This window comes from Arachis ipaensis, chromosome B3, assembly GCF_059453495.1.
Source record: "Arachis ipaensis isolate K30076 ecotype BB chromosome B3, ASM5945349v1, whole genome shotgun sequence".
Classification (NCBI taxonomy): Eukaryota; Viridiplantae; Streptophyta; class Magnoliopsida; order Fabales; family Fabaceae; genus Arachis; species Arachis ipaensis.
In genome coordinates this window covers 54,524,826-54,543,286 of record NC_142438.1, presented here as the reverse complement: position 1 = coordinate 54,543,286, position 18,461 = coordinate 54,524,826, and positions in this window count along the sequence as shown.

The window sequence follows — 18,461 nt, the reverse complement described above, 5'->3', positions numbered from 1 at the left end:
AGGACTTATAGGAAATTGTGTGTGTTTGGATTGTGGTTTGTCAAACTGGAGTTTGAATAAAAGTGATTTTATAGAATTGATTTTGGGTAGAAGTAAGTTTGTGTCAACATCATTTATGTTTGGGAATTTTTTACCAAAATTGATTTTGGTAAAATAAATATTGTTTGGATAACATTAGTTAAAATCACTTTTATTCAGATAATTACTTAAAAGGACATGACATTAAATTATAATGTTATTTTTTTATACATGTTTAATTTTCTTTTTTATACCTTTTTCTTATATGTTTTTTTATATAGTATATTTCTAATACTCTTAATACTCTTTTTTAGAACGTTATAATTTTTAACTATTGTTATTATTATTTATAGTTAATTTTTTTGTTTAATTTATTTTACCTAATGGGATCAATAAATTCTATTATAAAAAGATAATAATAATTATAATACACACAAATTATAACTATAAAAATATATAATGTCAAAATAAAAAATATAAATAATAAATAATAAAAAAAGAGTTCATATAGAGAGAAATAATACGTGATACCAATAAAGTGCGATCTCTCACCTTTAATTCTATAAGTGCAATCTCCATTTTTTTTAAGACATGAGAGAATAAGGTGCGATCTCTCACACCTTTAGTTCTATAAGTGAGACCAATAATAAGTAGGAGATAGAAAGTAATGAAGGGTGAGATTAAACACTAGACACCATCTAGTTTTTTTCCCACTTGAGAGGATCCACTCCCGGCCTTATAAGTATAGGACGCGAATAGGATTATGGTTGAGAGATTATGACCTCGCAGGTAGGGTAGGATAGAATTTTAAGAAATTTTTCAGCCTCCCGGGTAGGGTAGGGCTTAAAAGTATAGGGTGCGGATAGGGCTAGGGCGGGCATTTTATCACTCTGTGAATATGGCCTACCCTACAATACCCGGGTGCAGTTCTGATTACAGTTCAGGATGCATGACTGACGGCCCAAAGGGTATGGCATTAAGAGTACTTCATTGAGGGTTTAGGGTTTAGGACTTAGGGTTTTTCGATTACGGTTTAGGAATTAGTGTTCAATTTTTGTTGGGGCCAACCGTTGAGAGCTCTGCACATCAAGAATCGACTTCCCCTCGTTCTATGTCCTCCATCACGAGTATTCGTCCATCACACCGCCACAAAACACTGCGGGACACGCCGCACAGACCACCTTTACCGGGAAGACGTTCGGTGCTTCACTTTGAATACCCCTTAAAACCACCAGGCCGATTATCCATCGGCTCTGATACCACTTGATGGGGCAACCTTGGATAGCTCTCGACCAACGGGAAGATTTCAGGGAGGTATCTGATAGCAAAAATTTGTTGTTGGTCTAGATTTTCTTCCTAAAGAAAGGAATTACTTCGTTGTAAGTATAGCTCCAAACCAACAAACAACTCTCACATCAAACTAAATATGGTCTTGTCACATGTACAAACCCCAATAAGAATTAACCAAAGTATTTAGACTCCGGGTCATCTCACAAGAAATTGCAATGAAGTGGTCAGTTAGTGGCTATGAAGAACAAAGGGGGGTTTGAATGATAAGAGGGAAAGAAATTAAATGACAAGGAAAGTAAATCAAACAAATAACTAAAGAAGGCAAATAATAAGGAGAGACATTCATGGCAAGAATTGAGATCATAGGCTTTCTATCCTAGTCATACAATGATTAATTCATCTTATTTAGTCAACTCCAACAAATGGAAGAAGGTATCATGTCATCTTCACATAGGGAGAATGTCAAACAAGACTAATCAATCATATGGCAATAATAAACAAGAATTTATCTTATTTCGTCATCTCCAATATTGGAAGAAGGTATCACATTATCTTCCATGAGAGAAAGTCAAACAAGACTAGTTAATCTCAATCCAAATGTCCTAATCAACTCACTAATTGGATTAGCAAAAGATTAGAGTCAATAGAAATAATATTAACTAACAACTCTAGATCACCAACATGAGTTGGATTTTTATGACTCAAGATTGCCTAATTACCCTTTCCAAGCCAAGAATGCTCAAAGTCTACTCTAAAGTCCAACCAAGCATTTTGTCAAACACTTGGAAGGCATAAAAGAAAAGCATAGTAAAAATGCAAGAATAATAAAACTACCAACTACCAATTGCAAGAAAAGTAAATCAACAACTCAAATCATCAATAAAAGGAACATCAAACATTAAATTTCATCCATGAACATAAAAGAAGCATAAAAGTAAAATTAACATCACAAACTAAGAGAATAAAAGTGTAGAAGCAAGAAATCATAAAGGAAATAAGATGAAAAGATGAGATTAAACCTAGATCTATGAGAGATTAACCTAACCTAATTCTAGAGAGAAGAGGGAGCTTCTCTCTCTAGAAACTAACCTACATGATGCTATACTACCAAACAATTGCTCCCCCCTTGCTCAAGCTTGAATTCTACATGAAATAGCATTAGAAATGAGTTGGGTTGGGCCCAAAGTGCTTCAGAAATAGCCCCCAGCGATTTCATCTTTAGTGGGCAACGAGCAGCATCAGCGCGCATGCGTACATGGCGCGTGCGCACTCCTAAACGCGGAGCAACATATGGCAAATTTTATATCATTTCGAACCCCGGATGTTAGCTTTTCAACGCAACTAAAAGTGCCTCAATTGGACCTCTGTAGCTCAAGTTATGGTCGATTGAGTGCGAAGAGGCCAAGCTTGACAGCTTTACGGTTCCTTCATTTCTTCATGAGTTCTCCCACTTTGCATGCTTTTTCTTCATTCCTTCAATCCAATCTTTGCCTTATAAAACCTGAAATCACTCAACAAATATATCAAGGCATCGAATGGAATTAAAGTGAGTTAAATTTAGCTATTTTAAGGCCTAAAAAGCATGTTTTCCCACTTAAGCACAATTTAAGGGAGAATTTCAAAACCATGCTATTTCATTGAATAAATGTGAGAAAAGTTGATAAAATCCCCAAATTAAGCACAAGATAAACCACAAAATTGGGGTTTATCAAATCTCCCCACACTTAAACTAAGCATGTCCTCATGCTAAGAATAAAGAAGGACAAGAAAAGGGGTATGAACATTTATTCAATGTAAAGAAACTATATGCACCTATCTATATGAATGCAACTAAATGCAAAATGCTTCTACCTACTTGGTTAAAAGCAAATCAATCTCCAGGAACATATATAAGCAAGTAGGGCAGAGGTCATATGACGATTCATGAATCCTACCAATTCAAATATCAAAATGAAGTTTATATAGACTTGTATGAAAAAAGCTCATGAAAGCCGAGAACAAGGAATTGAGCATCGAACCCTCACCGGACGTATATCCGCTCTTGTCGCTCTAGTGTATAGGGTTGATCCGCTCAATTATCTTCTAATCATGCTTTTCATGATTTATTTTTCATCTAACAATCAACAATTATTCAATGCATGCATACATTCATCATGAGGACTTATTCATAGGTTGTAATGGGGTTAGGGTAAAGGTAAGGATGTATATGGTTAAGTGAGCTTGAAATTTGCATCTTTGATTAGCCTAAGCTCTCACCTAACACATGTAACAACTTATACAATTCTAATACACAACCTAGCTACCCATGATTTCCACTTTTTTTTCCCACATACTCATGCATTCCCTTTAATTAACATTCCATATGTATTGATTTTTATTGAACTTTATTTTGGGGCATTTTTGTCCCCTTTTTATTTCTTTTTTCTTTTTTTTTTCTTTATATATATATATATATATATATATATATATATATATATATCTTTTTTCTTTTTCTTTATCATTTTTTTTAAAGTATATACAAACGTATCAAAGCATATGGTTTTACATATAGTGCATGAATATGTACCCAATTCCCGATATTTTCAACAAAAATAAAAATTGCACTTTTACCTCAACCAATGTCCCAAGTTTTCCATACCCAAATGATACACAACCTCACTAGCCTAAGCTAATCAAAGATCCAAATTAAGGACATTTATTGTTTTTCGCTTATGGGTAGTGATGTGCTAACATTAAGAACAAAAGGGATTAAATAGGCTCAAAATTGGCTAACAATAGTTGATGAAAGGTAGGCTATTTGGGTAAGTGAGCTAAATGAAATGATGGCCTCAATCATATAAATGCATTCATATATAGAATAATGGACATATAGAATCAAACAAATCAAAGATTACAATCATAGAAAGAGAATAATGCACACAAGAATGGAAATAAGTGGTTATAAGATGTAACCACACAATTAGGCTCAAAACTCACATGCTTGTGTTCTTAGCTCAAAAATCATGTTCCAAAATAAATTCTTCAAGCAAGTTCATAAAAAAAATTTTTGAATTGGTAGCGTACCCTAAAAACAGTTTCTTGGAAAAGAAATCATCACCCTAACCAAGTAGTCCTAACATAAAAAGAAAGTGATAAAAATATGTACAAGTTCTAACTAACATGCAACCTATCATGCAATGCAACAACTAATCTAACAAAGACAAAAATTAAAAATTGGTGTTGAAAAGGGAAGTTGTTACCCATGGAGGTCGGTCGGACGACCTCCCCACACTTAGAAATTTGCACCGTCCTCGGTGCATGCAAAGAAGAGCAATGTGGATGGGTTGCTACAATTGATGAGCTCCTTCAAAAGGTTGTGTGGGTGAGCTTGTTTGTTGCCCCATTTAAAAGCTTTTCCATTCCTTCCCTTCTTGGTGGCCAACCTAAAAGGAAAGAAAAAGAAAGAAAATTAAGCCTACAACAAAGATATCAAAGCAAATAGAACATAGGCGGGGGCTAATGTCAAATAAGAATAGGGTCCTCACTACATGGTAGCTACAACATGTGAGTGAAAAAGAAATTCAAGCAAAGGCATATTAACTAATAATTGATGCAAGAACAAATTTAAAGCATGAAGAGCACTCAAAAGCATCAAGTTCACTAAAAAGAGTGGGTCATGAAAGACATGCAAGTTCATATCAATGCACAAAGAATATAAGGATCATCAAGGGTTAAGCATTGAATTAGAAATTTCATTACCCATCAATATCAAACAAGTCAAGAAGCACTAAGATTAACCAAGAAATTCTCAACAATTGAGTAAGAAAATTCGACACCATTATTCAAATAAGAAGCTCAAAAAAAGAAAGTAAAAACAGGCTATAAAAACAAAATGAAAATGCAAAGAATAAAAGTATGCGAATGCAATGGACAAAAAAAATGGAAGATGAGAAAAAAAACTTTTTTTTACCGGCGCAGATGCGTCATGCACGCTTCCTCGCCGATGCGCAGTTTGGCTAAAGGACGCGTACGCGCCAGGTGCGCGCACACGTGGGTTGCAGGCATAGAATAGGCACAAACTGGGCATAACTCTTTGGAACATGTACCAGGAGGGCAGGTGGCGCTATCGGCGCGCACGTGCCCAGCGTGCGTGCGCGTGCATTGCACAATTAGCTTTAAGGATGCGTACGCGCCAGGTGCGTGCACGCGCGGGTGGTTTGTGCTTCAAGCATGGTGCTGACGTAGTGTAGGCGCAACTCTCGGGTCAATATATGGAGGGGTGAGATTTTTCAATCCACGCGTCTGCGCACATGGCGCGCCCGCGTGGATGGTCGAAAATGCTTGAGACACGCGTACGCACCAAGTGCGCGCATGCGCGGGTTGGTGCTCTGTTTTTCAAAATTTTTCCATGTTCTTGCACCAATCTAAGCATTCCAAACCTCCAAACAGCTACCCAAACACCATAAAACCTTATTTAACATATTAGACTACCAAATAGACTCAACAAACTACTCTAAATATGAATTTAAACTAATTCTACCAATATTTACAAAAGAGAAAATGAAAAGATATTACCATGGTGGGGTGTCTCCCACCTAGCACTTTTGTTTATTGTCCTTAAGTTAGACTTATGGGGAGCTCCTCTTAAGGTGGCTTGTGCTTGAATCTATCCTTAAACATCCACCAATGCTTGAATCTCCAATAAGCTTTAGTCTTCAAAGATGATAACTTCAATCCTTGATGGAGTTCCACACAAGCCGTGGGCTCCCAAATTTGATTCTCCTTGTGCGATTCGGGATCCCACACTTTGTTTTGATACCCATATTCAAATTGATCATCATGATTCCAATTGGGTGGCATGACCTTAGAATTCTCAATTGAGCATCCAAACATTCTCTTAGACCCATGCAATTTGGTTCTACACCAACCATTGCTATTCAACTTCGAGCATGCAACCATCATAAACTTAGAGTGATGTGTCCAACCACTACACAACTTTCTCCTACTCTTAACTCCACAAAGGGCTCTAAGTTGACCATCATTTTCAATCAAAACATATTTAAGTGAGAAAGCAAAGCTTAGGGATAAGAATTTTACCCACTTGAATGTTGTGTAGGATGGTGACTTAGGAAGGGGTGGTCCCAATGATCTTGTAAGCTCCACTCCCTTGTACTCTTCCTTGATTACCTCCACCTCTTTACAACTTTCCTCAACTTCAACCTCTTCCTCTTGGTGGCTCTCTTCCAATTCAATCTTTTCTTCATTGCTCACCAAGGGCATGAGAGGTTGTTCATCTTCTTCTTTGACCTCAATTTCAAGCCCAATGGGAGAGGATTCAATTGTAGATAGGAACTCCTCAATGATTGAATCCATCTCTTGATCAACCTCTTCAAAGTTTTCAATCCTGATATGCTTTGGAGGTTGTACACCCTTCTCAACATCAACATCAAGCATCTTGGAAGAGGGCTCTCTAATTCTACATTCCCATGGACTTCCTACATCTCCTAGATCTTCAACCACTTCTTCCGGCTCAATTATCTTAACTTCCTCCCCTTGTGACAATTCTTGCTTTAACTCTTCTTCCCCACCTTGAAGCACCAAACTCACTCCCTCACTATGCTCCTTGATTGCTTCTCCACATTCAACAATGGGAGTTCCTTGATCGCATAGGCTTAGGCGGGAGGAGACCATATTGCTAACGGCTTCCGCTATGGTAGCTATCTTGGCTTCTAGCTCCTTAAACTCCTTTTGGTTCTCTTCTTGCCTTCGAATGTAAGAACTAACACATTCTTGGAGAGGATCATCCATTGGAGGTGGTGTGGAAAAAGAAGGTTCATTGTTTAGGAAGGAAGTTTCATAATTGGAAGTTGGTTCATCTTGGTAAGAGTATGGAGATGGTGTATATTGAGGTGGTTCTTGAGAGTAATTGTGTTGGAATGGTGGTGGTTCCATGTGTGGTTCATATGGTTCATAAGGTGGTTGGTATGATGGATAAGGATTAGGGTTATAATGAGGTGTTTGGTGGTATGGGACTTGTGAGTAAGGTGGTTCAAAATCATGTTGAGGGGGTGGTTCATAGGCATGTGGTGGTGGTTGTTGACAATCACAATAAGGGTCACCACATCCATTAGATTGATATGCATTAGGATGAGAGTTATACCCATAAGAATCCGGAGGTTGTTGTTGCCAATAAGGTTGATCAATCCTTTGAGGCTCCCTCCACCTTTGATTGTTCCATCCTTGATGCATATTGTCATTATAGTTCCCATTCCCTACAACATAATTTGAGACAAACTCAAAGCTAAAGTGAGGATGAGAATTCATAATAGCAAAGAGAAACAAAAACTAACAAAAATAAGCAACAAAGTTCTAAAGCTAACAAAAACTAACAAATAAGCAAAAAGCAAACATATTCACAATATTCACAATAGCCAATAATGTAACACCATTGCAACTCCCTGGCAACGGCGCCATTAATTTGATAGCAAAAATTTGTTGTTGGTCTAGATTTTCTTCCTAAAGAAAGGAATTACTTCGTTGTAAGCATAGCTCTAAATCAACAAATAACTCTCACATCAAACTAAATATGGTTTTGTCACATGTACAAATCCCAATAAGAATTAACCGAAGTATTTAGACTCCGGGTCGTCTCACAAGGAATTGCAATGAAGTGGTCAATTAGTGGCTATGAAGAACAAAGGGGGGTTTAATTGATAAGAGGGCAAGAAATTAAATGGCAAGGAAAGTAAATCAAACAAATAACTAAAGAATGCAAGTAATAAGGAGAGACATTCATGGCAAGAATTGAGATCATAGGCTTTCTATCCTAGTCATACAATGATTAATTCATCTTATTTAGTCAACTCCAACAAATGGAAGAAGGTATCATGTCATCTTCACATAGGGAGAATGTCAAACAAGACTAATCAATCATATGGCAATAATAAACAAGAATTTATCTTATTTCGTCATCTCCAATATTGGAAGAAGGTATCACATTATCTTCCATGAGAGAAAGTCAAACAAGACTAGTTAATCTCAATCCAAATGTCCTAATCAACTCACTAATTGGATTAGCAAAAGATTAGAGTCAATGGAAATAATATTAACAAACAACTCTAGATCACCAACATGAGTTGGGTTTTTTATGACTCAAGATTGCCTAATTACCCTTTCCAAGCCAAGAATGCTCAAAGTATACTCTAAAGTCCAACCAAGCATTTTGTCAAACACTTGGAAGGCATAAAAGGAAAGCATAGTAAAAATGCAAGAATAATAAAACTACCAACTACCAATTGCAAGAAAAGTAAATCAACAACTCAAATCATCAATAAAAGGAACATCAAACATTAAATTTTATTAAAAGAGATCTAAATCTAACATGAGCATCCATGAAAATAAAAGAAGCATAAAAGTAAAATTAACATCACAAACTAAGAGAATAAAAGTGTAGAAGCAAGAAATCATAAAGGAAACAAGATGAAAAGATGAGATTAAACCTAGATCTAGGAGAGATTAACCTAACCTAATTCTAGAGAGAAGAGAGAGCTTCTCTCTCTAGAAACTAACCTACATGATGCTATACTACCAAACAATTGCTCCCTCCTTGCTCAAGCTTGAATTATGCATGAAATAGCATTAGAAATGAGTTGGGTTGGGCTCAAAGTGCTTCAGAAATCGCCCCCAGCGATTTCATCTTTAGTGGGCCACGAGCAGCATCGGCACGCACGCTTATATGGCGCGAGCGCGCCCCTAAACGCGAGGCAACATATAGCAAATTTTATATCATTTCGAAGCCTCGGATGTTAACTTTCCAACACAACTAGAACTGCCTCAATTGGACCTTTGTAGCTCAAGTTATGGTCAATTGAGTGCGAAGAGGTCAGGCTTGACAGCTTTACGGTTCCTTCATTTCTTCATGAGTTCTCCCACTTTGCATACTTTTTCTTCATTCCTTCAATCCAATCTTTTCCTTCTAAACCTGAAATCACTCAAAAAATATATCAAGGCATCGAATGGAATTAAAGTGAGTTAAATTTAGCTATTTTAAGGCCTAAAAAGCATGTTTTCACACTTAAGCACAATTTAAGGGAGAATTGCAAAACCATGCTATTTCATTGAATAAATGTGAAAAAAGTTGATAAAATCCCCCAAATTAAGCACAAGATAAACCACAAAATTGGGGTTTATCAGTATCACGTGAGAGAACATAAGATGAGAAATCGCCACATCCAACTCAAAACCTTAATGTAGTAAGTTAATGGGTCTCTCGACGTATAAACTCCTCACTCTTCCTTGCTTTCTTTGATGTGGGACTAACTTCGTACACTCATCACACTTGCAACATTTACGATTTTTTTGGGTTTATGGACTAAGGTTTAGGGTTTACGGACTACGATTTAGGGTTTAGGGACCGAGTGGTTATGGTTTAGGGTTTGACGAATACAATGCATATACACAAAATATTCTATGTCCATGTCTTTAATGCATGTGTCTTTGTGTCTTTGTGTCTATGTCTCATAGTATACATCAACCAAACGGATCCTAGCAGTACACAGAAATACACACACAACAAGCATGGCTCCTTCAAGGATTTTTTTATTTCTAAATTGGATAGTAAGAAAAACATGCCATATTTAATAATGGCGACCATTATCATTGTCTCAACAAATACACGGGTCCGCTGGAATAAGCCATATCTTACACGGATATTTTTAATTAAAAATCTAGAAAAGTACTCTATTTCTAGAATAGTTTTCTTTTTTTTTATTTTTAATTAAAAAATCTTTCTTAAATATGGCTGAATATTACTCTTCTTATTGACAGTATACCTAACACTAGATAAAATAAAATATGAAAGTATTAGATAGTCTAATATATATATATATATATATATATATATATATATATATATATATATATATATATTGATGGTTATTAGTGGCTAGGAGAAGGGGGGTTGAATCTTAGCCCCTTTTTTGCTGAGTGAATCTTGTTGCCCTTTTAAAACGCTTGAGGAGATATTTTTGCTTTTTGTCTCGTCACTAGTCAAGAGACTTTTTCTTTTTGTCTCATAACCAATCAGGAGATATTTTTTAATTTTGTCTCCTATGAACAGAATCAGAATTTGAGTAGAGTAGAGAGAGAGAATCACACCCAGAAGTATCCTGGTTCAGCTGCTAAGTGCAGTGCAACCTACATCCAGTCTCCATCACAACAATGACGGAATTTCACTATAATCAAACATATTACAGACACTAATTCTCCCTAGGAACTACCCTTCCTATCTGGAACAAGTCCAGAATCTATCCCCAATCCTGAACTTGACTTGGTCACCTACCAAGCTTTCAACTGCTAAGTGCTAACCCAACTTGCAAGGAGATTCCCGCAGAATCATGAAACACAACACAGATGTACAAAGGACCTCTAGGACATCTATGGTTTTTTCTTTTAATTTTGTATACTCTGCCTTTTTCTGCTCTATGGCTTTTTCTTACAAACCTCACTATTTGCCTTTTTCCATGAGACTCAAGACAGACAAAACTAAATAGAAAAATACAACATGAAATACATTGAAGGAGAAGAACTTCTGTTAGCTTGGGTAGCTATGAGAACTCTGTGCTTTTCACTCTTTTTTCTTTGCTTCAAGCCTTGGCTGTTCACCCTTATTATAGAAGGGGAAGCCTCCAAGATTGAAATGGTTGAACCGAGCTAAACTTCTTCTTCTTCAACACAAAACCGGTTCGGCCAGAGAGAGAAGAGAGAGAACCGAATGTAAAAACCAACATGCAATTACCTCTTCCTCATCCCTTCTCACCAAGCTTCATCAATCCGGGCCTTCCATCTTAACTTGTTCCCCAAGAAGGATTCCTGGCCCTTGATGAGTCCTTGATACTTGACAGCTCTATCTGCTCTATCTTTTGCCTCTTCCTTCACGTAGCTACAGTAGCTACCATCTGTGATGGTTGATCAAAAGTAGAGACGAGCCATGCCTCTAGGATCTTCTTCTCTGACCAAGTTGGATCTTCTTCCATTTTCGGGTATGGAGAGCTTGAGACTTCCTCACCATTTCTTACCATAAGTGGTAAAGATCTTAGCCACACCCTACTGTGGATCTTCTTTTTCCTAATGCCATCATTACAATGGCTTCTTACTTGTGCCTAGCCTCATCTTCCTTCTTCTGATAGCTTACTTCATCCCTCTTTTCCTGCTAGACATGACTGAAAGAGAGAGTAGAGAGAACAGAGAAAAGCTTGAAATGTAATTAAAGAAGAAAATAAAAATGAGTTATGTTTACATTACCGATGCCTAGCCTCTGCTTCCTTCTTCTGATTACTTGCTTCTACCATCTTCTTCTCTGACAGTGAGGTGACCGAATACAAAGAGAGAGAAGAGAGAGTAGAAAAAAAAAAGAAAAGCTATGGAAGTAATGTGTGATATAAAATAAAATCAACTAAAATCAACTTCCCATGCTTTTTGCCCAGTAACGTGTAAACTTCAATTAATGCCATCAAATCACTTTGCATTTTCTCTTTCATATTACTAAGACAATTAATGCAGGTTAAATGAAATTTGAAATCCACCAAATGAGAGGGTGGTATCCGTGGAAGCATGCTGCAATTTGATTAAAGAAATGGATTCCATCATGTTAAATGAGTAAAGAAAATATTTTGCCCCATTTCCTTTTTTATTTCGGACCATCCACTTTGTTGGGTCTCAAATTTGTTTTTCTGGCCCAACAAGCATAACAATAATTCAGCCACTTAATTTTAAACAATTTTGCACAAGGCTGAAAATTATCATTATGTTGGGCTTTTTGTTGCTTAAACCCAATGACCAAAATCTTGGATACAAAAATAGAAATTATTAATCAAATAATTTGAAATTGAAATTAAATTAATAATTTCTTAAATAATATTTTAATAATATTTGATCATTATCATATTAAATTAGAGTTTTCCAAACTCATCATATATATATATATATATATATATATATATCATTTCATCATATATTACAGTATTAGATAAACTATTAATTATTATATTCCGGCTATTATATCATGTTATGTACATATAAATATAATTTATGGTATCCTAAATGTAACATTATAAGACCTGTGTCATTGCTCCCTGGCCTGGCTTCCATGCCATGGCAATCGAAAAAAAAAAAAAACACCAGAAACGAGCCTAGTGGTTCTGATCTTGTTGGACTTTCCCTGACCCATGACCCAATAAAAATTAAATGAAGGACACACTGGAGGTTTTCCTCTATTACACCGGCTGAAAAATACTTGTGGCCTTCATTCGAACCCATATTACCCTTACCCCTTCGTCGTTTTGCATCCAACCACCAACACCTCCTTCGGGAGACTCTCGCACGAAGTTTTCTCAGTCCCAGAAACAACAACCAACACAATCCAGGTAAGCCGTCCCGAATCCCTTACTGCGATTTGATTTAGACCGTCTGTTGGTTGCTTCACAGAATCCCGCAATCTGATTGTGTGAAACTGATATCATCAACAACCGAGTCCGTCGATACATGTTGCATGTTTTTTCCTGAAAAAAAAAAATAATTACTATGTTTTCTTGCATCGTCATTCTTGTTATATGGGGCCTTTACTTTGATGGTAGGGAAAACCCTTATCCAATCTCGTTGGTGGTATTTTTTCATGGGGGTGCACTGTTTGCTGAACCCTTGCCTTGCCTCCACTATCTTACGCCAACTACCTTCTATGCATGTTTCATCTAACATGCAATCTTGATGGTTTTTATCATTCTACAATACCCATGCCCAGCCTGCCTGTTTGCTTTACTTCGCGATTCTCATGTAGAACCACTGGGTTGCACCAGCAGAAAAATCACTCACTCCGAAACCCGTTGATTTACGTTTCAAAGCTTTTGCACATGTTTTTGTTGTCCGCTTCCATTTTTCCCCCTTCTCAGATGAAACCCTAAACCCTAATGATATTTTCCGTTCCTTCAATTTTTGTTCGCGTGCTATGACCGTGTTTAACTATAGGAAAATTCAATAACAGAGCTCCACTATTGTGTGTTGTTGTTTGATATACTATTTAACCACATCTACATTACGACTCTCAAGGCTGTTATTTATTTCTGTTATAGGTGAACATGTCTTCATCCAGGAACAAGGGCAAGCGACCTGCAGCAGACGTTCAACGAAACTAGCAACACCGGCCACTGCGTTTTTTGAAGCCAATAATAAGGCCCACATGCTTCAAACTGGTAAGCCACCTCCCCTGACACGTACATCACAAGACACCAAATGTTATTACTTCTTATATGATCAATGTGTTGGCCAACACTTGCTTGTTGTTTCGCAGGCCCTCCCGATCAGTCCAGACAAACTCCCGAGCCGGAATCCCTACATAACCCTGGTGATCCTTGACGGCAGGGGTATTGGCCATCGGTGCTTCTGGAAACAACAGCAAAATGGCAGCATCGCATTGACCCGTGGTTGGGCAGAGTTCTACCGGACGTACCAAATTAATCTAGAGTCCATTCTTCTTTTCAAGCACACGGGCAACTCTGAATTCAAAGTACGTATCTTTGACTTCGGTGGCCGCAAAAACACATACCAGCCCCGACCGTCCAAGGAACCACCGTACGAAGCGAAAGGTACTTACCGGCGTGCCCGCTGTATCAACAATCCGTCCCCACACAAGGCGAAAGCGATAGCTAAAACGCACAAGACCAGATGGCCATTCTTTGTCATGGACCTCACTGACCGCGTCTTGCACTCCCACCTGCTGGTAAGGCACCAATTCATTTTCTTGTATGTGTCTTCATCAATAAGTTTTTCCTCTGTTAATGATCTGTTGCTATGCTACAATCAGCTAAATGTCCCTCATCTGAGCCATTTCACTGGTCAGAGACACACACACTCTTCCTATCACACGAACACATTGAGATCGAGGAAACCTACACAAGATTTAGTGGCAAGCGAGACGGTAGCTTCGAGGTCATCTCCGAAGGCTGGGCAGACTTTGTTAGCCTGTGCAAATTTGAGCCCAGAGGTGTGGGGATCTTCGAGGTCATGTCAACTGAGCCAGTCACAGTACTGCAGGTCCGATGTTGCAACGATGCTGCAAGCTCCTGACTCTTGCTATCCTTATGTTATCCAGACTTGTATTTTGTGGGTTATCACTTTTTAAAGAATTCCTTGTGTACTAATTCCTGGGAAAATAATGTACTGCGTTTCTTGATATGGTTACTATTAACCACCTATCACAGGGGTGTTGTTTGCATACTGCGACCCGTTGTTGCGTCGCAGCTTGTTCACCCAAACTGAATTCCATTAGCAATGCTTACATTACACTTTCTAGTCCTGTTTTACTTCAGTTGGTTGCTCCATTATTAATTCTATGCATTTTATGTCTTTTATCTTTTGGTGTAATTACAGCGACTTAATAAGAACAAGTAAATATTTCTCATGCACCAACTCCCAAATTAAGGTTAATCTTGAAATCAGTTGAATTGAATATCACAACATTTGCATCTGCATCAAGAATTTCCAGGTACATGTCCAATTGTCCATGTAGAAGCAACATTTGCATCTGCATCAAGAATCTCCATGTGCATGTCTAATTGTTCATATAGAAGTCCTATTTAACCAGTTGTATAGGAGGGTTGGGATAACATTATTAACGTGCGGATTAGTATTTGGCCTTTTTTTTTTCGACGGGAGTCAAAGCCCACTACGACGATCCAACCCGAATTCAACAACTTCCCCATCCCCAAACAAGTTCCCCTCCTCCACGCGGGTCTTGTATCTTCGTCTCCACCTCCATTGCCGCTATCCATTACCGCTGTCTAACGAACTTCTTCTTTGAAACACCGTTTCGCGCGATCGCATTTTCATAGTTTCTTCGACACGACTGTGTCATGTCTCCTATATCCCCTCAGACCCATTTCCGCATCCTTCCAAGATCTACAACGCTCACTAGGTGCCGTCGCCGCCCTCTATCAGACCGTCAGACACCTCGGCCATTGAATCTCCCATCCTCAAACCCTCTCGTCGGCATCCTTTCTTTCGCTGGGCATATGGGGCTCTCCCTCAGTCGCCGTCATTGCGATGGAGACCCTTCCAAGCTTGTCCCCATTTGATTGCCGGACTAAGGATGATGACCATCAGAACAACCGTCTATGCTTTTTGGGATATGGGTTTTGTATTACATGCTTTTTTTGGGGAACTACGGTAGCCCACGTCCTAAAACCCATTATGAACAAAAAAACGTAACTCATTTCCAACCAAAAAATAAATAAACCAGGAATTATAACTCAAACCGACTCAAACCATACTGAACCGGTTTGCAAATTCACTAAACTTTAGGCCAAACATATAATTTCCATCAAATTCCGTACGGATGCCATCCTGTCTATCCAAACGGCATCTTTTCACCTAGTCCACCAAAGTCTTGATTATACTTTTCCCACCAAAGACAAAGCCTTAAAAAAAATTATGAAAGTATAGATCTTGATTCATTCCAACAAAAGTAGTTCTCTCTTTCTTCAATGAAATTTTCTATGGTGGAAAAATTTAAAACTGGTTCTTAAAGGACCTAGGCTGTATATCCAATTTAATATTTTTTATTGGTACCATACAAAATAGTGTAAATTTGTAAAATGTTACTTTAAAATTATGCTAATTACAAAAAGACCTTTTGGATTAAGTAAAAAACTAACGACTTAGACAATTTTTTTAACATTACATTTAAAAACTATCAAAATATTCTTTATGTAATAATTTAAAAATTACTATAATATTTTTATAGGAATAAATAACAAAAAATAATAGATAAATAAATTAATTATATATTTAAATTTCACCAAATTTTTTTTTCTTATGCTTTCTTTCTTCTTTTTCAACTAATTTTTATTGTGGCAATAAACAATTGAATCAATTTTGGTGGAACTTAATTACTAAAATAACTTAGTTATGTGGAAGATTTATAATTAAGTCAAACCAAATTAGTGTAAACTCAATAAAATAAAATAAAATGTTCGCATATGTCTTCACTTTATATTTTTTCCGCTTTTTGTAGCAGACAAATTTTTGTTAAAAAATACAAAAATTTATTAATATAGTACACAAATTTTTGAAGCATAGCATAAAAATTTTTTTAATAACAAACTTATTGATATAGTATAAAAATTTTAGTATATAGCATAAAAATTTTTGCTACGAATATATTTAATTAGTTGGATGAGTCAATATTATTGATATATATTTAACGGAATAAAATTTTTGCTGAGTTCACTTTAAGATACTAAATAACTTTTTTAATATTAATTTTGAAAAGACAAAAATGTCCTCATAATTCATATTTAGCATACTAATATACCTCGTAATAATAATTTTAAAAAGACTAAATTACCTTTACATGATTAAAGATTAATTGTATTATAAATAAAAATTTTATATATAAAAAAGACTAAAATATTTTTATACTTAACTTTTAAAAGACTAAACTAAATTTTTAAGATAAATCATAAACAACTAAATACCCTTTTATAATAAAATTTGTTTAATTATATTAAAAATTATAAATATCAACTTTTTAAATAGACTAAAACATCCCTATATGTTTAAGAGAATAAAGCAATATTTGAAGATTAATTAAAAAAAATCTAAAAGAATACCATCATAAAACTATATTATACTCTTTAGTTGTATTGTAAATTGAAAATTTGAATATGATTTTAAAAACAAAAAAATATTCTTGTAATTCATATTAAGTACTAAAGTCCTTTTAATCATTATTAGCATAAAAAGAACTAAATTACTTTTATAGAATTAATTAAAATTATTTAATTATATTAGAAATTAAAAATTTAATATAAAGTTGAAAAGATTAAATCCTTATATTTAACTTTTAAAAGATTAAAATAATTTTTTAGAATTAATCTTAGGAGACTAAAATACTCTTTTATAATAAAGTTATTTAATTATATTAAAAATTATAATTTAAAAAAACCAAAATGCCTCCTTAATGTAATTTTAGATTCATATTTTTTTATTGGATTATTAAATTATACCAACATTTTTTTTTTAAAAAAGAATAAAGATTGCTGAGGGTCAATGATTCATATAAGTAAAAATTATTAATCGTTTGAGCGTATAAAATTTTGCATGTAAAATTATAATATGTTGTCTACGTCACCAAACTTTTGGTTCTCATGAGTTATGATTAAAACTGGGTTTATATGTTAAAAAAAAATTAAAAACCTGTATTTAGTATTTACGTAAGAACCCCAACATTATCACCAATTCTATTATTTAGCTTGGTCCTTTAAGCACCTAAAGATACTTTCACCATGCTAGAAAGCTCCTTCTTCAATGGTTTGGATCTCATATATACAGCTAGAGATTATTAAAGACGCTTTTTAATTTGTATATTGGGACTGAAGTAGTGTTTTTCATCGTTATTGGGACTCTGTGTGTAATTCTCGGGTATGGACGATGACAAAAGAGAAATCTGAGGCTCAGATTTACAACACCACAAATCGGAGGGTCAGTTTTCCTCAAATCGGACCCTCAGATTTGAATGCAACTGGAACACACTTCTAAGACAATCGAACGGCCAAAAACAAATCAATGAAAGATCGAACGGTGAATGCAATGATGCCCGAAATCTGAGGCTCAGATTTCACTCTTCATCAATCCAACGGACAGGGTTATATCAACAATGATCAATGGTAAAAGAGGACTCTACAATTCTGAGCCTCAGTATTGTGAATTTGTGGTCAGTAACCACATGTGCCCCATGCACATGGGATGGGTGGGGCTTAATACCAATTGCACGAGAGTATCTCTTGCTTCTCTCTTCATTCATCCCTTTCAATTCCATTTGGTTCAGTTTCAGCAACCTTTCTTCATCCTTTACCTTTTATGGCTCCAAACTCATACATTTACAATAAATAAAAACCACAATGCCTAAGAAAAAAAATTAAAGAAATAGATCGTCCTGAACTTCATATTATTAACTATCTTAGCCAACCTCATTATGTAAGTATTTTTGTTAAATTTTTTTCAATATAAATAGAAAAATAATTATATTGTAGATTTGATGTAATTTATAGTAAATATATTGTAGTTAAACATATATTTTCTGTTGTAATGGTTAGTTTAGTCTTATATATATATATATATAT